Here is a 24,965-nt window from a genome sequence, read left to right on the forward strand (position 1 = left end):
CTTATAGTTTTCTGTGTGTTGATAACTCTACGTGACCTCTGCTGCAGCACATTCACAACTTCAGCATAGAATCAAGAAAATACCCCATTTATTATTTAATATGGTTGTGTAGTCTTTTGCTAAGGAACCAGCAAGCTAGCAGAATTATGCAGCTCATTAGCAGGACAGCTAACCCAGACAATTACTGCAGCTCCTGTAGATGACCGGCCCTTATTCAGTCATTCTGCCAATAAGCTGATGCTCATAACATGAATAAAATATTCTTTTGCTTGGTTTCACTGGTTAGATGATGCCTCGTAACAAGAAAGTATCTGTCGCCAGAAGTTTTAGGGCCTTTGTCTTTCTTTTAGCATGTTTGTTTGACATCGAAAAGAACTCTAAATTGGTCAGAATGCAGTTGTGTTTGTATCACTGCTGTGACTCAGTGCCACATTCCCCAGGGGGTTTTCTCTGCCTTCTCTGGTGCCCTGTGGGTATAGATGGAGATATCAATAATAACTGGTAAAGCTAAAGGGTGACAAGGGAAACATGGGGGGAAGTGAAGCGCTCAAGGTAACAGACAAGTGCAAGGAGTATAAGCTTCAGCAGATACAGCAAGGAATCAGTGTTGTCGTGAGAAATACTCGTCTTTTTGACTTCAGGCAACTCTTTATAATTACACTTGATTTGAACACGTGGCCTGATGAGGCAAAAAAAAATCAAATCCACAGTGGAAATAGTTTTAGAATGAGCTCCAAATTCCTGAAATTTTTTAATTTTTCCAGAGTTTGCCTTTCACATATAAAGAACACAGCAGGAGATTGACGTCATCAACCCGTATCACCGAAATCTTTCGAATCTTGTCAAGTTGACATCTTTGTCAATGCAGTTGTGTTTTTGTTGCATTAATTATCCGGAGGGTGATTTCAGGATAATGTCCGGACTTCAGAACCATGTCTAAAGGCAGCTTTAGAAAGACAGTACCAATGTTTGCTCAATTAATGTTGTTGAAAAGAAGTTTATAGTCCATGTGTAGAGGTATCGATCCATCTTATGGCAGTAGAAAGTTGAGGACTACATCTTCCCAACTTCACTCAGACTTGTCTCCTCTTTCAACCTTGTGCTCTTCTCAGTATCGTGCGGGGAGGCAGCTTCCATCAGCTCCCATCTCTAATAAGATTTACAGAGAGTGTAGCAGAGAGAGCAGGGTGATATGTCTTGGGAGCTCTATCCTCAATATTGGCAAGGAAATCAATGTGGTGAGTAAACCTTACCAGCACAGTTTGCAATCAGCTGCTAGGCCAAAAGTAATCACTGAATTGAAATAATCCTGAAGGGCTTCCCCACTGTAGCAAAGTTAATAACACATGAGTCATCCAGACCTACACCTTGAATTAGATGATAATCCTTGAACCAAGAATAATTACCAGGAACAGTCAGGAAACTGTGACCTTGAGTCTCTCTGGTTGACTAATTTCAACATTCAACAGGCGCCTCATTGCTGGACGTGTAGTCAGTGACGCAATCTGCTCTGGGATAACGCTGTTTCTTTCACTGCCTAATTCTTTGCTCTGCACTGTCAGGGAACGGCCCCTTGCCACCCAGGAACCTCATCGTCAACATTTTCTCACTTGTTTACATTAATCCCATCTAGATATCCACTCATTCCCATGGCAGCTGCTTGTAATTCTGCTCTATTGTCATGGTTTTGATAGACAGTCGGCCAAACACTCTGCTAATTAGCAGTGAATATGAGGTGCGTGCTGCTCTGGAAATTATTTTCTAATGCGCCTTAATAGGAGCCGGGTCATTTGTTAATACTACAAGGGCAGATTGAAAGGCCTTATGTGTACACACTCCCATTAAGCTCTCACATAAGTCCTGGCTCTTTGCCGTTTCATTATTTAGGAGCTAGAGCCAGCAAAGCAGGACACTCTGTGGGGAGGTTGCACATCACTTCAGGGATGCGATGAGCCGTCTGCTGCTGTTCGGTTTGGGGGGGCGGGGAGATAAAGGATACTCTCCAGTGAAGTCTGTCTGCCAGTCAACTGCCAGACAGCTCGGTCAGGTCTTTGTCGAAGCCTCAGCCATTTGAGTTTATGAGAGGTGAAGTGGAGTTGTGTTTGTCTGGATTGTGAGCTCTCTCTTGTCTGCCTCCGCAAAGGTACTTGAAAAGTAAACATTCATTTTTTTCCATGTCGTAGTGCCAGAAGTGTCTGATATAATTCATCACTCAAACGTATTTACTCATTAATGATAGCTAACTGAACTCGTTTCCTGAAGACCAAAGTTATCAGACATTACCATTGGCGAGATATTATCTGTGAAGAACCTAGAATTCTGGAAGCTGTAAAGATTGACGACATAACGGCTCCCCAAAAGTGAAGCCTAAATGCCACAATCGCCACCTAGTGGCTGGGTGCAGTACAGGTCATAAATCCTGCTTCCTCCATGTTAGTGGTTTGGACATGGACCAAACTAAAAAGTCAAACAAATTTTCTTCAAGGATTATTCCGTGGGACCCTGCTACTCACACTCCAAATGTGCAAGCTGTCTTTGTTCGTATCTGTTATATTTGATCTTTTTTCTGGATAGTGGGAGGAAGTGGAGACCCGATGTCCATCTTTATATAAAGTCCATGATTCCCAATGACACTACTGGAGCTGGTACTTTGATTAATGATAATGCAGCATTTGTGTAACAATAGTTCATGATATCACTTCAGTGAAAAACAGGGAGACAACTGACACACTGACTGTGTGTGGGAGCTGCTGTATGCATGCAATCTGTCCTCCCATGTTAAATCTTGTCGGGACTTATATCAGTTGTGATAGCCGACTCTAAGGGCTTTGTTAAAACGTGGAAATGTTGTCATCGTTCAGCGTTGATACAGTGTGACATTCTCCGGTCAGTAGTGTGAAAGTTGACGGCATGTCTCCAGGAGCACGAGCTTTCATATGTCAGGAGACCTGCGAGAGGAAGTGACCTGCGCACGCAGGGTTGAAGCTTTGAGGCGTTTTCCACAAACATGTGAAAACTAAAATTCTGTAAAAATACCTGCTGCATTGTTATATTCAAATTTATGTTCAACTGAAAACGTCCCTCCCGACGGAGAAGCTGTTGTTGACTTTGATTTACAGTAGAGTTCAGATCTTGTTACATTGCACTGACCAACAGAACTTCTACCAGAAACTCGGTGCACTCCTATAGGCAAGGAAGAAATAGTTGGTATGTAGTGGTTGTCTTTCACTGACTGCGGATACAGACTGTGTGTGTGAAAGACAGAGACGTCAGCCTCAGCACCTACCTGCTTCCTCCTTTGATATTGACACAGGGCTCCCATTAGTTAAATGCAGTCTCTGGGTCTGACCATCAAGCATTCCGCTCAGCGCTCGCGGCTCCTACATGTGAGTGGGAGTCCTCTCCTTGGCCCTGGGTCTGTAAAGCAGCAGTAATGATCATGGAGAGCCGGGGCAGCACATCTATCAGTTGCACCACTGAACTAGCGGCACATCAGACGAGCGGGCGTGCCTCAACACCCCCCCCCCCACCCCACCCCACCCCCCGTCTGCCGGGTGTTTGATAGCGTGTGTGTGTGTGTATACATAGACGCTGCTGTGCGGAGCGGCGGATGCATGGTGGGGCCTCACTACATGGTGCTCGCGGCAGTAGGTCCCAGTGTGATGTACAATAATGACCTGTCAGAAATGCGGGCCTCTGAAAACAGGGATAATCCGCAGAGGCTATCTGACTAAATGAATCCTAACAGGAGCCAAGCCGACCCCCTGAGACCCCTGAAAAGCATTATCTGTTTCACTGGTCTCTTATCAAAACGGACACAGAGACAGGAGCGCACCAAAATAGCACACGGCTTGGCTAGAGGAGGAGGATTTCTGTAGTGGATGGTGCTGTCATTTCGTACGTGATAATTATTCCTTTATATATTTGTTTAGCTTCCATAGTCACTTCATGTTGCTAGACTGTTTTTTTGTCAATACCTCAAAGAAGAATTTCATTTATTTTTAACATTTAATCAAATTTATATTACAAAAATATCTTGGGCAGGATTTGTATTGTCCAGTCTGAAGCCTCACTATCCAGATGAAGCACATCTATAACCTTCCTTTCATTGTATAAAGATGACTAGTTGCTGTCAGGGAAGCAGTCAGAGTTTTGCTAAAACAAATAATTGATTAAAATTAAAGCTGCATCAGGCAAAAAATATTCAAGTCAAAGTCAAAACACATCTTAATAAATTCTGAAGTGGAACAGAAAGAGCATCAGACCCAGTCTCACTGAGACACAGATGCCTCTTACTTAGACCACATATTCTGTGGATGTTCGTACACACGGTGAAACACGTCCTTTTGTCACTCTAACATCAAACTGTGATGGAATCTCCCTGAGCCTTTTTCTGACTATACACTGCTGAACATATATAACGAATATTGTGTTGTTAGATATGTTAGTTTGAGTTGTGATCACACAAGTGTAAACCTGAAACTGCCAAATGGGAAACTCTGTTCACATCAGTTACCTAAGTAGTAATTACAATGTGGCTATATGGGATTTTGACTGTATAAAAATATGGACGACATAACAGCTCCCCAACAGTGAAGTCAAACCATGTTGATTGGCCCCTGGTGGCTAGCTGCCTGCTCCATGTTAGTGGATGGGATATGGTCCAAACTCAAAAGTCAAAATGCAGGTCAAGTGGATTTTTCTCAAAGATGGTTTCCGATAAGTTTGGTTTTAATTAGTTATTTGATGCTATAAAAACAGGGGGAAATGTCATGATTGACAGCTGTGACTGACTTGTGATTGGTCCAACTCTACGATCACAACTGCATGTTGATCGTAGTGTCCAAACTTTTCTTCAAGCTTGACTCAGCAACACTTTGCTGAACCTGTTGGTGAAATCCTTTGCAAAAAGGAAGGTTAAGGTCTTCATGGGCAAGAGGAGTAGACAGTGTGCAAACATAACATTGAAAAATGTCTTTGTGATAAAGTCCTTCAAATATTTAAAAAAATAGAAAATGGTCTGCCGTTGCCGACAGTCTCCTGTGAAGTGGATATTACCTTTAAGACGCAGCCTTCAGCTGTGTCAGATGTGCTTTCCTGTCAGATATATGTGACGTCGAGTCTGAAGCCTCAGTCTGCCAAAATGACTTTCTGATGGAATCTTCACCCTCATAATAATCCCATTCAGTCGAATAATCAGCCCGCGTATATGGCTCTGAGTGTGAGTGAACCTAAACTGTCACCGTTCAATTAGACACAGATTGTGATCTCCCCCGAGGCCCGGTGCGTCAGGCTGAGTGATACAGCCGTCACCCTTGAAGGTGAAAACCGTCCGCTGCGTGAATGGAGACCTATTGTCTGGAGGACTGACAAGGGTTGATGCAACAGGCTGAAGTGAGTTAAGGCCCTCTCACACACACACACACACACACACACACACACACACACACACACACACACACACACACACACACACACACACACACACACACACACACACACACTTACACTGACACACTCCCTCTCTTCTCACCACTCGTCCGCCCCCCTTCCCCAGAGAGGATATTTTTCATGCTTTCAAACCACCCGGCAGTGACAAGCCTCTGACAACCGCTGCTTACTGTGACACCTTTGTGGGTCCAGAGGAGGCCTTCGCCACAGCGCCTCCTTTGACGGGCATTCTTGAGAGATAACACATTATACCGCCATAACGCCACGTTTGATTGATTGATTGGCACCAGGCAAACTTTTAGGAGTGATTGATGCCACGGAACATGTATTAATCTTTTAAGGAGCCCCGATGAAATGTCTATTGAGGCTGGATAGATGTGTTAGTCTGCAGCGTAGGAACTAGTCCTCCAAAAAGTTTTAGTTCCCATTAGCAAATCTTAAAGTCTGATATTATTAATACATGTGCAGCAATGTTAACACTGACAAAGGAAAATGGTGAAAATAAATGAAATGTGTGTGTACCTTAACATAGCAGCTTAGTTCAAATGAGTTTGATTGTTCACTGACTTGGAGAAGGGAGAACGTTTCCTCTTTCATTCTCTCTCCTCACTCTGAACACCTGTTCTTGTTCAATGTAACTTTAGTGAGCAAGTGATAACTGATAATAGTCGAAGCTTCAATTGTCAGAATCAGGCCCAGCAAGTTCAAGAGTAATGCTGAACTGAGATGAGATTACATAAAAAGACAATGTAAGGTCTCTCGCGGGGGGGCAACGAGAAAGATCGATGCGAAATTCTCCTCAAATGCTTTGAAAATGTTTTGTCAATTGGCAAAACTTTGTGTGACAAGATGTCGCAAAGGCCGATGAGCACTGAGAATGAAAGTCACCAGACTCAGGTCTACACACTGTCCCACGATCAGGTTATCAATCAGGTCACTGGTCAGCCTCAGGTAGCACTGGAAAGGATAATCATCCAGACAATGCTCTTGGAGAAGACTGTGAAGTTCCCAGAGCTGTGTGCGCCTCGGGATGGTCCCGTGGACGCATGCACAACAACGCTGGCTTCTCCTCTAAAGGTGCAACGCAGCAGCTGTAGCCACATCAGCAGATATTCCTCCTCTTTTCCGGAGTAGTTGTGGGTTATGTTTACTTGTGCGAGTTATGCTACGTGAACATTCGCTTTGCGTTTGGTGTGAATACATGATTAGAAGTCATTAAAAGCCAGCCGAACTTAAAGTATCAACAATTCAAATCAGAGTTTGGTGCATTTGTTACGACGGCAGCTCTTCCGGTTCAGGAAGCTGGGGATCATGGGTAATATCCACACTTCTGTTGTGTTTCAGGTCAGTGAGTGAGACCACGCAGTCAGAGCTCCAGTCAACACATTGACACACTTTTCTCTCCATGAAAACCACTTAAACTAATAACCACATGTGGCTGCAGAGGGCACTGATAATATTTCAGTAGAATCAGATATTTTTAATGCAGGCATAAACAACTTTCAGACTGCAAAAAATATGTTGCTACAATCCCTATACTCTTGTAATACAATATCTGTTTGTCATAACTAGAGCTTGATTAATATGGTTATGACCATTATTCTAACAAGACTCACATTTCCCTGTGTTTAACAAAAACCTTGAGGGTAAGGAACACTTTCAGTCCCTCTTTCTTCCAGAGGATATGAATCTGCAGAGAAGATAATGGAGATCCTTGAAGTCCTTCCTCCTTTGACAGACACACATGAAAGACTCAGATTAGATTGACAAGCAAGATAACATGAGAACGTAGAGCGCACAGTTTGTGTTGCTTGTTTCTCCGTCGCACACTCACACACTCTCTCCTGTCAGATTCTGTGTGTGACACCAGTAATTCTTGGCTGACTGACAGATGACGATGTGGACCATGGTTCATTTCTACAGTAAAGACACACGCTTTTTAAGATTTATAAAGCTGATTAATTTACTTAAAAAAAAACTGACTTAAAATCTTGTTAACATTTCTGATCTGCTGCATTATGAACCGGAGTCAAAACTAAACATGGAGAAGCAGCGTTCAGTTTTTACTGCAACTCTTAATCAATGCTGGATACTTTCCTGTTTGCCGCAGCCTTTTATTAAATCACCTTCTAAAACCCTAACCCTTCTAAATGTATTTTTAAGTGCTTCCTTTTTGCATTTACAATCTGTCATGATGTCTTGGATATTTTATATAAAGCACTTTGCTATGTTGTTGAAATGTGCTATACAAATAACCTTGAAACATTAACAAATAACCCCACAATGCAACACTTTCTGTGCTCCAGAAAATAGAATATCAGATGTTGTGTGTGCAACTTGTTAAACTGTTCCTCTAGATTCTCTATGTGCATTTAACAGTTTTGTCATTATTTTTTTCCATCTTGGCATTTGTCGTTTCTTTTCCAGATTTTCCTGCTCCCTTAATCTTTGAGCCTTTTTTAACGAATGTCCCTGTTCACGGAGCAGCTGTACACCGGAGTGCTGCTGTCTGTGTCAGAGGGCAGCGGCTCGCCTTCACAAAGAGGGCCACGTCGGTTTCAGCCGACTGCAGCTGTGGCACTCGCCGTGTGGGGCTGGGAGCCTGGGATCCCTGCCTCGCACGCAGCAGCCTCGCTTGTACAGAATCCATCCCTCCCCCTCCTCCCCCGTACCCTGCACAGGGACAGTCTCTCAAGGTCAGTCAACACATACACACACCTACTCCCCCCCCCGTCTCACTTTTCCAACCTATGACAACCCTTTCCGTGAAATCTGGAATTGGTATGGCCGTGAAGTCTGTGTTTGCACGAGGGTGAAATGCCAGCATGACGTCCCAATTTGTTGTCATGGCAACCTGGTGACTTGAAAAAAAAAACCCGGAGGCAAAAAAATAAGAAAAGGAAAAAAGCTAAAATATTACAATAAGTCCCATGTTTTCCCCAAAATGTGGCATTAAGGGACCATGTGGTGGAGAACGTGGAAGAAGAGAGAAGAAACTGTGAGCTGCTGCTGACAGCTGGTGTCTTTGGGGGAATCAAGTGGAAGGGAGCATGTTCCTGGACCACACAATGTGAAGCAAGCACGCTGACATTCTCTCCCAAACCAGCATTTGATGACTTTTACCCCAGACAGAGGACACTGCAGACATTTTTGGGTGAGTCCTTGTCTTCCCCCACCTCACCCACGACCAAACCTCCCTCCCGCCACCCTGCCTCAACATATTGCACCTGTTCAATTATTTAGCTGCTTCTCTGTGGTTCGGTCCTGAGCCGCAGTGAAAGCTGTACCTGCCGATTAGAGCGGGGCTTGTCACTGGAGCTGGCCAGATATCAGCGTCTTGTCGTTGTCTGAGAGAGAGAGAGAGAGAGAGACGCCTTTGGCCACATTACGAAGGAGGAAATGTCATTACCTTGTTGCAGGCTTGTCATTTCCAGCCTTTGGTCTCCTGGAGGCAGCGAGGATTTGTATGCATGTGAAGGTGCGTGTGCAACACACCCAACCCAAATGAAAAAGACCGACACACACTTCAGAGGGGAATTCACGTCCAAGCTTCACGACAGTAAACCGAATCTCAAAAGTTTTCAAAGCAAACCTCTAAAAATCTAAAAAGTTCTTGAGCGGAAACATATTGATTTTAAGTTCTTCATTAGCACCGAGGATCATTATTTTGAGCATGAAATGTATTGTTACATTAAAAAAACTGTGGAAAAAAGGCACACACACACACACACACACACACACACACACACACACACACACACACACACACACACACACACACAGACACACGGACATCACACAGAAGGTAGACAGTACAAATGTCCACAATGTCAATACAAGACAAAGGAACCTGCCACAGCTGCTGGTTCTTATTTCTTTACTATTGTAAACAGAACATTTATTTTATTTCACACTTATTACGATGACTCATTTTAAAGTTAGAGCACGCTGTATGTTTTGTAAATACTAAACATTGCACCAATTTATTCTCTCCAACTACATGTGTCATGAGACTATATTTAATGATAAGTGTTCATTCAGAAATTGTTTGTAAATTGTTAATATGTATGTTAGTATCACATATTATATAAATTGTTGATATACATTCCTTGTGCCTTGAGATAATGTATGTTGTGATTTGTTGTTATACAAATATGAATTCAACATAAAATATTTTTCTCTTTTTAGTGACTGAATCACTCAGACAATATGAAATAAATATCTAGATTGTATGAGAAAAGATAAGACAACATAAGATAATAAAATACTTTATTGATCTTACTTATGCTGTTTAGAAATTCACTTGTTTACAGCAAAATAATTTGCAAGTATAAAAAAGAAATAAAAATAGGCAATGATCCAAATAAAAATAGAAGATGAAAAAATACCGATATGTACAATATGTTATACAAATACTGGTATTCCACGGTTATTTACTATAGTTAAATAAATAGTATCTTAATGGACTTTTAACTGTGCAATGATCTGATTGTAAATCAAGCAGAAATCATAAAGAGCCCATCTGTTTTCCCCACTGGGGGGCACTGTTGAAGCAAATACAAGCCTCTAACAGCTAATCTGCCTTCACTGTCCAAGAGACGGTTCAACCGGAGCCAGGGCTCTGCCTTGGTCCTTTTTATGGGGGGTTGTATCTTCTTAAACTACTGTTTGTAGCAGGAACTGCTGCAGTGGTAAGGTCTCCATTTTCCCAGCCCTTCTGTGTTTGGTTGGGGCCAAGGGCTTAAAGAAAGGATTGGAGAAGAGTAAGAACCCTGTAAGCGTGTGTGTGTGTGTGTGTGTGTGTGTGTGTGTGTGTGTGTGTGTGTGTGTGTGTGTGTGTGTGCGTGCGTGCAGATGTTGGAGTGTGATTCAACCTAAGAATATTCCATTTTCATTCTTTTCCCCGGAGATCCCACGAAAACCAAATTCGACAGTTTGTGTCTTGCTGGACCGTGTTTACTGTGCGAACGTCTGTCCTCAATTTCAGGCATAGATATGCAAATCACACGGGAGTTATTAATCGGAGTGTCACAGGGATTATGCAAATGATTACGAAAGAGGGGCGAGAGACCGACAGGAAAGAGGAGAGAGTCTGGACGTCAGCAAACTTGTGTTGGCATTCACCAGAGGCAGATAGTTTTGTTTGAGAGGGTCGGATCGCGGCTGTGATCGTCGTCCCCTCCGCCCTCGCCCGACGCAGACAGTCCTGGTGAAAAGGTCGTCTTCATGTCGGGGCGGCGGGAGTGGAGGCCTGTCAGGGTAATGATGAGCCTGTTGTTTCACAGGGGGAGAGCCAGACGACGCGTTAATGCTGATTTCCCCTTTGAATAACTCGTGCGCCAGATGTCGATGTGACAGCTTGCACCCACATTAGGAACCTGTGTAAACATTAATTCACGAATACAAATACGAATACATCTAGATCAGAGTGGTTTATTGTCATCAGGATACTTTCGCAGGGGCCCGGAGTTCATCCTGATCACGGCTTTCATAAAACGTCCTGGCATGCAGCAGGAAATCAGTTCAAACACAGTATGACATGTATTATTAAACAGCTCTGGAAACGTGTCAGTTAATATAAGTAACACATTGGCTCCTATGGCACTAAGCCTTCACAGGTTTTCAACGCAGGTGCATGCTGCCCTTTGAACAACTATTCAATGCCCACATGTTTGGATAGATTCCATTCATGTTCAATTAAAGTGGCTGTAATCATGTTATCGTCTAACTCTGGAGTTCCCCCGATAGATTTATGGAGCATTTTAGCATCTTTCAGCTCATTGTTTTGGTTTTCCAGCCACTTTCACTCCCACTGCACTTACTGTTGTTTGTAAAACTGTTGTTTTCAGATGTTTTCTGTGAAAAAAACCCCTCTGCCTCAACCGCGCAGCATCAAGCAGCTTTGTAAAGCCCCTTTTCCACTGCTCTAAAAACCCACTAACACCCACTAACAGCTGGCTTTTGCCTGCAATGGGAATGGATACATTTGTCATTCACTCCCAGGTCAAATGACTCTGGGAGAAGACGAGGGTTTTAATCTGCTCCGGCTCCGATTGGCAGTGATGGAAATCAGACACCGGGGTGAAAACGTTAATTTGGCAAGTCAGCGAGGTGAGAGAGCTTCTCAGTTTTCGGTACATTTGTGACGTCGGTCATGATTCACCAGGGGAAAAAAACAGAAAAACTAACTCCTCCACTGGCAATGGGAAAGGAGTCAACCCCCTTTTTTAGCGGGTTTACCCATGTTTGAATGTCTAAGAGAGGAGCTGCTGAACATGTGGGTGGAGACCAAAATCAGAGCAAAATGGAGATTATTGCAATGACAGCTTCACTTGAATGCTTATGTTGCATGAGGAGGTGTACGCAGCTAATGTTAGCCATATCAATGTTGAACGGCCATATTTCAAATGTGTGTAAATTGCAGCTTGCCATAGTGTTGCGTCTCCAAGTGACTATATTTCTGACCGATGAACAAACTACTGAGAAACATGGACTATCAAAATTAAGGTTTAATGTTCAAAAAATATCTCAGAAAAGAGAATACGTTAAGAGGTAAAGTAAGAAATTATTGACTATTTTCCATAAATGTAAAAAAGAAAAGATTTTCCCCTTGTGATGAACATGAATTTGAGCTGCCAAGCATTGTTCTCTGTGTGTTTTACACAAGTGCCACAGGATCCCAGGTGTTGAAACCACCACTGCTGCTTAAAGCCCATTTCTACTTGTCCCTAATCTACCTGTGGGACTTTACAGATTGGAAATAGATCACACGAAGAAAGCTCGGTTACCTGCAGTGATTTTTTTCCCTCCCGCCCCGGTGGACGATTATTGGCAGGTTTTGGGGCCCTGCCGCGAAGGGTGAACGAATGCATTTCTGCAGATGACTGCGAGGCAGGGAAAGATTGAATTCTCACTCCCTTCCGTCTGTGTGTGTGCGCGCGTGTGTGTGGGAAACGGACGAGTCTCCTAGAAATAGGCAGTGATAGATGAGGTACATGGAAGAAGACAGCTACCCCTGCTCTGCAGCCTAGCTGAATCAGGAAACTGTCTGCCAACGAAATGCCCCTCTCCTCCTCCTCCTCCTCCTCCCCTTCTCACACTCTCATTATAATTTTCTCCCTTTCCTCTCGGCCTCCTCTCTTCCTTTGCTTACGAATCAATCGTTTTGTTAGTGCTTACTAGACAGCGGATCTTTAGTCATTATGAGATTGTGCTTTATATCACTGCTTAATGAGCACTATACACCCACTGCAAGAATTTCCAGACAGCAGCTAATGGTCAGAAAAGCTCCACTTTCTCTTCCTTGCGTTTCCAAGTGTGCTTCTGAGTTCATTTAAAATGTTAACATACTGTAGATGATGCAACTTCATGCAATTGATTTCTGTCAAAATACCATGACCAGGTTCAAATGCTGATAAATGCAACTACATGTGTTCTGTCTCTGCAGAGCTCTCTATACGTCTGAGTCGCTGTGAAACCAACTTAAGGAACTACCGACCCTTGAATAATTTCACTAGTGTGAGTTTGGCGTTTGAGTTTTTTCCTGCTCACACACAAAGACTGGATTTTGTGAAAGCACTCAGATTTCCCCTACAAGTGACCAGTTTCTTGGGTAGATGGCCGAGAGAGCAAGGTCCATTGCCAGGCCAAGTGCAGCTAATGACGGGTGGCAGCCATCTTTGAACCCTGACCTTTAAAAAGGGCTCCTTGTTGAAGCCCACTCCTGCAAAGTAAATGTTGTTTTTCCGTCCTTCCAGCCGCGGCTCCGCTCGGGCCTCTCCACTCCAGCCTCTGGGTGCTTCTTTATTCATTGCTTGGATAAATGTACATGACCCCTTAAAATAACAGGAGCTGCCCCACAGGGCACACTTGAGCGATGTGACATTCCGGCTAACCTGATATGACTTTTAAAGAATACGTGGATACGTGGATACAGTAGTACGGTGTACGGGAAAGATGGATGTGCGGGGGGTGGAGAAATGGACAAAATCAAATCAGTGTAAGCAGTGAGGTTAAGCAGAAAAGGTTAGAGACAAAATATGGGTCTAAAAACAAACATGACGTAAGTGCTTTTAGTTTTTGCTGCTGTTGGATGGAAGATTTTGACTTGACGGGTCTATCTCTCTGTCTGGAAGGAGCTCTCTCTCTCTCACACACACACACACACACACACACACACACACACACACACACACACACACACACACACACACACACAGTAATTGAGACGTACACTCTTTTGCAAAAATAAACTCATCGTTCCATAAAACACCTAAATGCAGCGTTTTGAATTTGCAATGCAGCCGAGGCAGGTCATCCGTCAAACACACAGGCACAGAGACTCATCAAGGATTCTGCATTTAATCAGGGGATGTTAATGCTCTACAAACACTCTCTGTTAAATGTGAAGCAGAGCTCCTAATTAGCCTATCGTGCAGTCATAATCACTTCAGAAATAAATTAAGCCGAAGGTATTTCACTGAGCTAATGACCTGCATTGGTCCTCACAGCCGCCCTCTTCCGCTGAGCTGTCGCGTTCAAAGAGGAGAAATAAATAGCTCTCACTTTGTTCCTCACTTCTTGATCTGTGGGTAAATATAAAATACTTCATCTGAGTGTGCACCGGAGAACTAACACCAGCCAGCGTGTGTGTTCACGTGCTGTCTGGACATTTAAAGCTTGTTATTTTCAAGACCTTTCGATATTATTTGTAGTAACTCTACTATTTATTTGAGCCCTTTGGTGGAATACCTTCAAATGTATGTGTTTGAGTTTAGATTAGTAACATTTAAAACGTTTTCTTTTTGCATTCACACTGCATTTTAATGTCTTGTTAATAACTAAGCTGCTAAAGACAGTCGACAGTTGCTTTTTAAATTTCTGTTTTCATACCATGTGCTGTTTTTATGCATCAAATAGTTTTTACTTGTTCCATTTTATAACTAGTCTTAATTTGCTGCCATTGTAAAGCACTTTCTAATGTGGCTTTTGAAACATGCTCTATAAATAAAGGTGACGATTATGATTTTCAAGTCATTTCTGATTATGTTGTTTGTCTTTTCAATTATGTTGCCTCCCTGGACCAAATAAAGATACTATTAAAATGATATTATCACTTTTATTGTATTTTATGTTGAGTGTCAGATTGTCTTCTTAAAATAAAAAAGATGCCACAATGTAAAAATAGTCTTTTTCACGAAAGGCCTATATTAAATATTACTAGTGAAACATGTATTATTTTTAATATTATTATTATTTGTAATGGAAATGTTACTAGCATTATAATGGTGGCCAAGCCCAATTATATTACATTGGTTGTTATAACTGTATTTTGTGATTTTATGAATATGCAAAGTAACAAGTAGTAACCAATCAGATAAAGGGGAGAAAAAATGTATTCAAATATCTAGGTTTAGTAACACAACCCAGGTACAGTACACAAGTAACCAGTCCTAGTTTATAATGGCAAGATAATTAACTGTTTTCTTGTTTTTAAAATACAGATTGTCAGATTACAGCAGTTTCTGACTTCACTCAATGATCCCATTATCTCTGATGCCCATTGGAAAAGAAACGTGCAGACATCATGTAAAAGCAGCACTGCAGAACTTCCCTGGGAAACATGTCGTTTTTAACTTTTCTTCATTATCAAAGTGATGTCTTGATAGTTATCAGTACATCTAATGGTGCATTGCAAAGGAGGAACTCCTAATAGCAAATTCAGCATTTTTAATCCCCAAAAATATAATCAAATAATCAAATAATCAAATATTGTGATGTTAGTAACTATCAGAACAGTGTGTACTGTACATCCGGTTTCAGTGCACAGGTGAAAGCCATGTTATCGATGATGGCTCCATTCCATTTAGTGTTCCAGTGAAGCAGGTGAGGGACTGATCATCCCCAGAGGCAGCAGCCTGCACCTGCCTCAGCTGAATGGAACGGGGCCCGTGGGGTCTGCTGCGCTGGAGAAGGAGGAGACCTCCACGTGCTTTGGTCTCAGGGAGGTGTGACGCGCTCTTCTTGTCCGTGGACGAGAGCTCAGAAGACATGTTGTCCTCTGTTAACACGTGAGTCCCCAGCCTGCTGTTCGCTCGGGCTCTATCTTTACTGAAAGAACCTTGTGACTAGTTTCTCCTTAATTGGTGCTAAATTAGCTTCGAGCTAGCTCAGGAAACATGGCGTGTGTGTGTGTGTGTGCGTGTGCGGTGTTGTAAAGCACTTTGTTACTTTTATGGAAGAGTGCCATACAAATTAAATAATTTGTATTTTTACTTTTATTATTGTTTGTGAGGTTTATATTGTTTATGGTAAAAAACTTTGTTTCTTGTATTGAAGTGCTTTACAAATAAAAGTATAATATTAATATTATCATCACTGTGTCTTTATACTGCATGTAATGCTTCATTCTAGGTATTTGTTGTACATTGTTTCCAATCAGAAGCACCGGCCAGCTAACAGGTAATTATAGCAATTACTTCTTACTCACTTTTCCTTCATTAAACATTATGAATATCTATATTTCATATCCTGAATGTTAGATTAAATGTAGTTTACATGCTGGCAAACAACCATGTAAGAAAAGCTACTGTTTTAAATATTTGAAAAGTTCACCCTCATTCATCCAGATGACTATGAACACAGAGTTTTACTAAAAGACTTTGCCTGGGACTCTCCAGGACCCTCTCAAGGACCCTTGGGGGTCCCCGGGCCCCTCTTTGAGAGCTCCTGGCGTAGTGTGTCAATATCAGGCTGTGAAGAGAGAGAGAGAGAGTGGAGAATGGTGTTTGAGCAGTAGGAGACATTTTTTAAGAAATGGTATATTGCATACAAATAGGAGGGGCAATTGATTTCAGCTCAGTTGTTGCCATCCTCATGTAGTCTAATGTCATTATTTTTGAGTAATCAGGGAATGGTTCAATCGATGAAATGCCTTCTCACATTTGAGATGGAACCAGAGGCATTTTGCACCATAAACAAAATAGTTGCCAACTAATTTTGGCTTCTGTCTAAACAGTTTATCAACTTTTTTTTGCCGGGGCTGAACTTGTCCGCAAATATTTACATTTATAAATGTGCTGAAATATTTGTGTCATTTGACTGATGTAGACTGGGATAACATAGAGTTTGTCTGTTAACGTTATCAGAAAGCCTCCGCCACTCCAAATGTCCACGCCATGTGAACTAATCAATTAATGTGAAATTAATTTGTTGCACAACCAGTTCAATCATTCGGCACTTGCATCCACAGCGTTTCACAAAGAACTGTGGAGCTGAAAGCCAGTAATGCTGAAGTGACAACAGTCATGATGCGCAGAAACATTTCAGGGGAAACGTCAGAGTAATGCATGCAAGCTTTGGCCTGAGCTGAGTCCATGTGACGGCTGGAGATCCTCACCCCACCTTCCCTCTCCGTTCGATCCTACATAACACGCGCATGCAGCAGAAAAAAGCTTTGATCAGTGAGAAGTTGGAACCCCTCTGTACTTTCGCTCTGTTACTGGCATCAACTGTAAAGTATTGTGGCCTAAAAGCTCGTTCACAAGCGAAACACTGCAGCTTTTGACGGTGGCGTTCTGTAGAAGGATGTGATGTATTCCAACCAATTTAATTTGCTCCATGGTGGGATCACTGCACACTGTAATGTTGTGGACGGGAAATGCTGATGTATTTATCACTCCGATTTGGGAGCAAACACTCCATCCTCGGTATCAAGTGAAAGATGAATTGTCGACTTCAGTTACTGCTCCTCCACAACGTGTTTCTACACAATCTCTGTTTTCAGAAGCACAGTTCAACGAGACACTTATTGTGATCAGACAGCCTCAGCTTCACTTGCTATTAAAAAATGCAGCCACTTTGCTCTGTTTATTTTGAACTCTTTCATTTATTCTTTTTGAGCAATTTCCAATGCCATGCTTTAATATAATAGTATTTCTTAGACATGCAAATGTATAATTCTAACAGTATGAATGGAAACTTATTTTCAAATCCTGTGTGTGACACAGTAACCTGGATGTATGGTTTTCTCCAATTCTGTTCATCATTAGCAAAAAGCATTAGCAATGCAGTGTCCGGTCTCACTGTTACCGTTACAATGAACTTGCTTGTGATATATCATATCAGTTATAACAATTTGACGTTACAGACCTAATTTAAACTTGTATGTTGGTTTGAGTCTCTGAACACTACTGTCAGAACCACAAGTGAATTGAGTGTTTCTAGAAATCCAACATAGTGAGACATCTCTGCGTTCGCTTCATCACACTGTTGGGAATTATTCAAACTGAACATCCTTTGAATCATATCAATAAATTAAGTGAACAGACTTTATTATTATCATCCAAGACCTCTGAGGTGTGAGATTACTAGTTTTATAGCTGTGTTATTTCAGTTTGTGGGAAAGAAAATTAAGCATGGGATCACACTCGGTATCTGCAGATACTAATAGTAAAAGACTCTTGGATCTGGACCAGTAAACTTCAGGAAATGACCTATAATGAATAATAGGTAAAAATGTGTGTTAATGTGTGGCAGGGTGTGCTGCATGGGGGAGGACATCTATGATGGACGATGTTGGACCCTACCTGCCCTGCAAACTGGACATAGAGTCTGGAAGATGTGTTCATATCAGGCAGGAAGGGTCAAGCAAAAGATGCTGTTGTGTTGCATCATGGAAAGTGAAGGTTTGTGGAGCTTCATTCATATTTGGGATTTCTGCATTTGACAATTTTTAAAATGTGTCTCGCACCCTTTTTTTTAGAATGTTTTGAACAGACCGTTAAATGAAAGTAAACTCTGCTTTTCTATGTCCTGTAAATTACAGATATTCCAATTTGGCTAAATTGTCAGTAAAAAAAACATGCAGTGAACTTTCTGTAGATTAAAAGTTGTCAGATTAAGAATTTGTACATGTGTATTACCTCACCTGAAAGCCTTGTATTTCACAGGGAAACTCTCACTTAACTTGAATATAGGGCGTAGCACTTTTCTCATGTAAATTTGTCTTTCTGTCAGTCATGCCAATGAAGAGAGGGAACAAGCATCCACTGAGCTGAGAGCTGCACAACTCTGTTTACTGCCCGACGTGTTGTTGGGAGCAGTTGAGATGAAATGCATATACGGCTGAAGGCTTCCACCTAGACATGGTAAAGTCACTTTTCATTCTTTACGCACGCACGCTCCACTTTACATACTGGTTGCATGAAAAGATAATTAAGTTTTACACTAAGGGTTTTTTATCCGCACTTGCCACTGACCCACACTGCCTTTATGGTGCTGATGATAATCAATCTCAAATCAATTAGGCAGTAATTGCTGAGTCAATGGGGGAGGCTGGTTAAATATTGATAAGTGTCTAAAAGGCCCATCAGGCTCTATTGACAGCTCAGGGAGACAGACAGCACTGGTTCAGCTGAGGTGGGAGGGAGGACTGATGGAGAGAGCGCTCCCAGGCTCCGGTCATATTCTCGACTCGAGCTGGCCACTCTGGTGATCAATGCAAACCTGCTCTCCCTCTCTGGCTGTGCGCTCTGTTCATAACCTACATATTATGGTTATTAAATAAGAGAAGAGACAAACGTCTGCTGCTCCAGATAGAACTTAAACACATAGTTACAGACTGTTTTCACATGTTGTTGGTGGTATTTCTGTAAATAAATAGCAAATCAAAGACTTAGATATTTCAAGTGCAGGGCCAATTGCACAGTGACAGGAAAACTGTAAAGCAATACAATTTTCCATCTTTTTCCCTTTCTATTATACTGTGCAGGAGTGATGCAATAGCAACACCAAGGCTAATTCTAAGCGCATTCTTTGCAATTAAGACGTCATTTCTTGTGCAAATCCTTGTGCCTGTTGGAAGAGCATTCTCCTCGGTGGATCAGTGGTTTACAGCTTCAGATTGGACCAAACTGAGCACATCTACACGGATGCTATGCAAATTTTCTCCTTACTATACCCTAGAAAAAAAGGAGAGACGCAAAAGGCTCCATTTTTAAGCAAAAATTGTGTTTGTATATTTATTCTTCCTCATTTGTTGTTGTAGCTTTTTTTCCCTGGCATATTTTCTCTCAACAAGTTGTTTGAATAAAATGTATAGACCCTGTTTTTAGGCATGAGGCCTGATGGACGCGGCAGTAAAACCTATTTATACACTGGTTGAGCTGTTTTTATCATTGAAGTCTTTTCATACATATTTGCAGATCCTATGATTTTATACAGACATTGGTTTGAATATATTTCCACAAGTATGTTTACCTCTGATACAAGAGATTCCTCCCACAGTAGAAAAACATGCAGGTTTATTGTTTGATTTGCAAATTCTGGCAACTTTGGTATGACATGGGTGTGCATATGTGAGTAACTGGTTGTTTATTTCTGTGAATGACTGACTACTTGTCCAGGATGAACCCCACCTCTCAACAAATGTCAGCTGGGATTGGCTCCAGATCCCCATGACCCTCAGAGAACAAGCAATATAGAGGATGGATGAATAAATTAATATAACTCTGTGACATAAATTTTTCAAATATTGAAATTATTCAAATTATATTCAGGGTAGTGCACTGCTCTATTTCAAACCCCTATCTGCCATGAGCCATTTTCATATCTCACCCTTGTATGTGACATCAGAGCTCACCTGAGTGGATCTATATCTCCCACTAATTTAAAAAATCAACGTTTATAAGCTAAGATCAGCTGGGACTCATACATCAGTTCATCTTCATCAAGAACTTGACCTACAGTGATACAGTTGTGTATTAACATTTCTTAGCAACAACCACAAATGAACTCAACACCTGAAGACTGAAATTTAAATTTGATATCAATTGATGGTTTTAATTCTGTGATGTTTAAGCATTTAAACTAATACAGGGAGCAGAATAGGATATAACCCTATAAATGTCATATTACAGCAGTTAGCAACTCCCCCTCATTCTTTGCTCTTCTTCCTCTTGAGTCATTAATACTCTAATTTTGATTCTTATTATATTTTCCCTCTCTTACCTAAATGTGAGCTGTAATCCTTTGGGTGGGTGTGTATGTTCTTAGGGAAGGGAATGAGGATTTGATGATTTGTCAACATTCAGTATTTGATCAATGGTGCGTCTTTGTATTTAGGGGATGAATGTGCCATTTCTGAAAATGTTAGCAAACACGTCACAGCTCATAAACTTCCAAAGTGTAAGGTCATGAATACCACAAGAGGGCGAGATTTCCTGGATTCCTCTCATTGACATGATTTACATGACCCCCATTTGAAGACAACAATAATCTAGTATCTCTCCCATATTATTATAATGAAACTTGGCAGCTCTGCATTGATCCGACAAGCAACAGTGTTTATAGTTGAAATTGCCTGATAGCTTTACATACATACAGTTTAGCAACACCTTGACATTGGAAGGGGCGTGGCCCTGCTGTCCAAACCCAAATATACACCCAGAGAAAATCATAGCAGCTTTGGACAATTAAATGAGAGCAAGATCTTTCTCAGAGCTTCCAGGCAGAGCAACATTTAATAACATTAATAATAATTATGTAATAATGTATAGCATTTTTCATAACAAGGTTACACAAAGTATGAAACGGAATAGAAACAAATAGACTCAATAAAATCAAGCACCTAGTTTGATAGATATGTCTGCATTCTGTAAAGAGAAACTTGTTGCTTTCTGTTTTTCTTGTCTGTATAGATGGATGGATGGATGGATCCTGAGGGAAATTAAGGCAGTTGCAAAGAAAAGCAGCACACATGGAACCTGGCGTCTTCTTCGGGAAGGATTCAATATTCTATTGTTTTGCTGGACAGTTTTATTGAGAATTAAGTTTGATACCTATAGCTTTGACAAGCATGGAAAAATGCAAGAGAGACATTTTAAGATGGCTGGTGAAACATTTCTCCTTTGTGGTTTTGCCCTTCTTACCAATCTTCAAATCTCACATTATAGGTTGATGTTGGTGCTATGTTTGGCATACGTGTATTATACTGTGCAGGATTTCCATTTGCCTCTGAGTGACTGGTTCCTTTAGAGGCCACAAGTTTCACACATCCAGGTCTCTCTGCACAGTGCTGCGTCAGCACCGGAGAATGTTCTGGCTGCTCCTACAATCATTCAGGTTAGGGGAAAGAAAACAGTCTGGTTTGTTTGTATTTCTTCAAACCACTCACCATAGTCTTGGGCTGTGCTAAGCCCAGAATGCAGCAACACTGCCCAGGAAAGTAGTGTTGGGGTGGGCTGGTGTTGGTGGAACATTCGTCATTAAAATAGTTTATTCCCTGAAAAGAAAACTGCACAAAAATATTAGCTCAAAGATGTTTGTTGGCTGTGTGATTGCACGATCCAGATATTTGTCAAAACGTCCAATTTTCAGTGTGTAGGTTGTTTTCTGCAGTGAAGTGGATTTTGTAAGCGTAATGAGCAGACAGCTGAAAGGGAGGAGAATGATAGGCTTACGCTCAAAGTTTACGAGTGGGGAGTGAGACTAAGGCAATGTCTGCACAAACACATTTCATTTTAAAAGAAAACCAATCTCAGTCCATTCATCCATTTTTTATTTGCCAACAGTAATGCAAAATGCAGGATATTAATTATCCTTACCAATGGCACCAATGCTAGTATTGTCAGGTTCAGTGTCTCTTTCAGAATAAACCACAATCTGAGCCACTTGCAGTCTGACTTATATTAAGTCTGAAGTTAAAGAGGGGAGATGAGCAAGGACTTTGCCCTAATTATCATGCTGGCTTAACATGCTGTGTCGGTTAAATGGTGTTTGCAAGAGGTGCAACCTCTGGCTGCTTATTCCAGCTACTTCCTGACACTCCCAATCAGCCTGATTGATTGGATCCTAAGCCACTCCCTAACTCCGATTGGCAGCTTGATGACAAGAGGGGAGGAGAATAGCTCAGGGAGAGAGGGACTTTTATGGTCCTCATCTAATCCAAAGTATGTTTTTGCTCTTAAAATGTGTGTGTGTGTGTGTGTGTCAGTGCCCCTGTTGTTGGTCTGCAATAAACGTGGCATCAGAAAAATATTCATCCATAATAATCTGTCGGGACGCTTTTCTTCAGCTTTCCAAAACTGTCACATCTATCAAGATTAGGTGACTGGTGGAGCCCAGTTCTCCCGTAAAATGAATCAATCTCAGCGGATGGCTGAAACGACTGATGCCGACTGTCCAAGTTACTCGTGGTTTAACCAACTCTGACAAACATCCCTGGCTCATAGCGAACCACTGATTGGACAGCTCAGTGATCCATCTTCTGAAGAAAACTGTGACAGCCATGTTTGCATCCATCTGCATTTGTTTTTCTCATAGGCAGTTAACAGCATTAGCCTTTTGAGAAGGGCTGTTAGCCCATGGTTTCCCATAAATCCTTGTCATTTAACATCCTAAATCAAGATGACGAGGGATCAAGGTGGTTTCAAGCTTCTGGGCGGCCTTTGATGCTGACCCTTCTTTTTTGTCTCTGAGTTTTTTAAATGGCTGCAATTGTCATTAAAACTCCTTTTATAAGATTTCTATACAGTAGTGCAGCTACAAAGTAATTCTCTGCAATGTGCTCACAATTTGTGACCGTGTGCACTGTCATTTGTTCTTGATTAATTTCTTTGAATCACGCTGCCGACTCTCATCTTCATCTTTCATTCTTTTAAGATGTGTTGTCTTCACACAATATCCTCTCGGTGATAAACAGGATCTTGATCATTTCTTTGTCCCGGTAACAGTGTCCCAATGGAGTAAATAGTTTGTAATCAGAAAATTAAAGGAGCATTTAATCTTAAAGGGCTTTTCGTGTGGAATCTCTTTGATGTGAGCTAATTCAATATGAACGTAACCTGAGGGCACTTTAGATGGAGATTGGGGTTGTGATAAGATGTGCCTTTGGAATACTAGCGCAGGGTTGGCACACCCAGTGAAGACTAATCGTGTAAAAGAAATCGTTGCTTTTAAAGCCTCTCAAGAATATGAATAAGATGAATTAACAGCAGCAGATTACATGCCACCACAGGAGCTGTTCTTAGGTGTTGCATGAATCAGAGGTCTGTCTTTGGAATTATTTGTTCTAGTTATTTTACTTTGGAAATTGCCAGTGTAATACTTTTTGTAACGGCTTGGTTCAGATGTGATCCAAATAGAGAAATCAGGGATAATTTGTTTACAACCACTCCTTTCCATTATGTTGAGCAGAATTGATCTCGAACTAGGCAGCTAACTCCTGCTTGTTAGTGATTGTACCTGGCTTCATGCTGGGTGAATGCTTGTGACTGTATGCGCCTCTAAAATGAGACATCATGCTCAACAGACCTCTCACCAGGTAGAAAAACATTTTCAAAAAGCAACGACATGATAACTCAAAGCCTCAAGTTTTCAGTCCACTGTTGAAATAAATGACCATAATACCTTGATTAACAACAATTCAACTATCATTTTGCCAGAGTGTGAAAGTAGTCGCATTTGTGGATAAAATCGCTGCTTTTACTGTAGAAATTTAAAATTGCTGCATGCAGTTCAAAAAACTTGCACTTGACTGTCTGTTGTAGCTCTACTTTTATGCACTAACTGAATCACATCTTATTGAAAATATTTCATGAATTGCTCCCTCCTGTCAAAGGGGAATGAGCGAGAGAGGACTCTGCAGAAATATTGATGTGTATAGGAGCAGATGAAGTGGCACTTATTACTCTTTACAAACAGCGGCAGATAAAGGTTCTATACATTACATGTGCTGCAGATCCAGTAGCATACATGTAAAGTGGGATGAATGACGTGTTTTGACTGCATTTTGAAGGTCTTATAATTTCCTTGTCAGAACAAACTGGAACAACAACTACTGGAGCAGTGTATTACCACGTTCAGCTCAGGCATGTGGACAGAAACCTGCAGGGGAAGAGGGGCGATGGTGCGAGCACTGCTAACGCCTCACTCTAACTCATACCAATGTGTTTTAACTCTCTTAAAAGACATAGACAGGACCAGTGTGACTCATATGAAGACATTAAAAGGAGGAGGAAAGGAGGAAAGGCGACATGTGATGAAACTGGGAGCAGATTTACTTCTACAACACTGGCCATTTGGTACAATTCTAATTAATCCACTGACTCTCAATGGGGCTGCTGTTAGCACCACGGCCGCTCACACAAACCTACTTGGCCAAGGACACCAGCTAAGAGGAATTTAATCAATGTGATGGATAACATTTGTCTTTACACCTCTTGCGGCTATTCCCATGTTCACCATTCGAGGTGACAGTACTTTTCCTTCCAAATGTTCTTGGTTTTTTTTCTCCTGGCAAGGTGCAAGATAAAGTAAGACCTGAAGACAGTGCACATTGTAAAAGCCCTTTTTTTGGGGTAAAACTATGAATCTGCTGCCATGCAGCCTCTTTGTGAAATAAAAGACTGATAACCACCCAGATTTAGAGAGGACATGTTATTTTACCTTTTCATATCTGTGTCTGTAGCCAGGAAACAGACAGACACGACTTTGATGTGTGATACAACCAAGAT

The 24,965-nt window shown here is 41.6% G+C and overlaps 1 long non-coding RNA gene across 1 annotated transcript; it reads left to right on the forward strand.

Moving 5' to 3' along the window:
- The first annotated feature begins 15,332 nt into the window (after nt 1-15,332).
- Nucleotides 15,333-22,742, forward strand: LOC118098673. The gene is made up of 5 exons (XR_007032243.1): nt 15,333-15,521; nt 15,865-15,912; nt 17,989-18,137; nt 18,469-18,599; nt 21,150-22,742. It is a non-coding gene; the product is annotated as an uncharacterized LOC118098673 (long non-coding RNA).
- Nucleotides 22,743-24,965: the final 2,223 nt, after the last annotated feature.

This window comes from Hippoglossus stenolepis, chromosome 19 (genome assembly GCF_022539355.2).
Source record: "Hippoglossus stenolepis isolate QCI-W04-F060 chromosome 19, HSTE1.2, whole genome shotgun sequence".
NCBI classification, from domain to species: Eukaryota; Metazoa; Chordata; class Actinopteri; order Pleuronectiformes; family Pleuronectidae; genus Hippoglossus; species Hippoglossus stenolepis.